This window comes from Myotis davidii, unplaced genomic scaffold (genome assembly GCF_000327345.1).
Source record: "Myotis davidii unplaced genomic scaffold, ASM32734v1 scaffold399, whole genome shotgun sequence".
NCBI classification, from domain to species: domain Eukaryota; kingdom Metazoa; phylum Chordata; class Mammalia; order Chiroptera; family Vespertilionidae; genus Myotis; species Myotis davidii.
This window is the reverse complement of record NW_006292094.1, coordinates 87,366-87,625: the sequence shown is the minus strand read 5'-3', so window position 1 is coordinate 87,625 and position 260 is coordinate 87,366. Positions and strand designations below refer to the sequence as shown.

General features: G+C 45.0%; 1 protein-coding gene across 2 annotated transcripts in view; it reads right to left on the bottom strand.

Annotated features, from left to right (window-relative positions):
• Positions 1–260, bottom strand: part of DOCK2 (dedicator of cytokinesis 2) — a 365,121-nt gene that overhangs the window by 297,652 nt on the left and 67,209 nt on the right. The window lies entirely within an intron of this gene.

The window sequence follows — 260 nt, the reverse complement described above, 5'->3', positions numbered from 1 at the left end:
AATGTTCTTGTTATACCATGGAACTCCCTTGATTAGGAACTTTCCATGTTTCTTCATTTCCGGCAAGGCAGACTTCAAACTACTTGATCTCCTTCCAAGGCCCCTACACAAACTGGCTTCCACCAACCTCCCAGCATCATCTCCCTTCTGTGACCCTCAGTTGTCTATACCCAAACTATAGTGATCTACTGAGCATGTGCCTTTCTCCTCTGTAGCCTTTGAGTCCCAATGTTTATCGCAAGTAGCTGCTGATAGCTTAT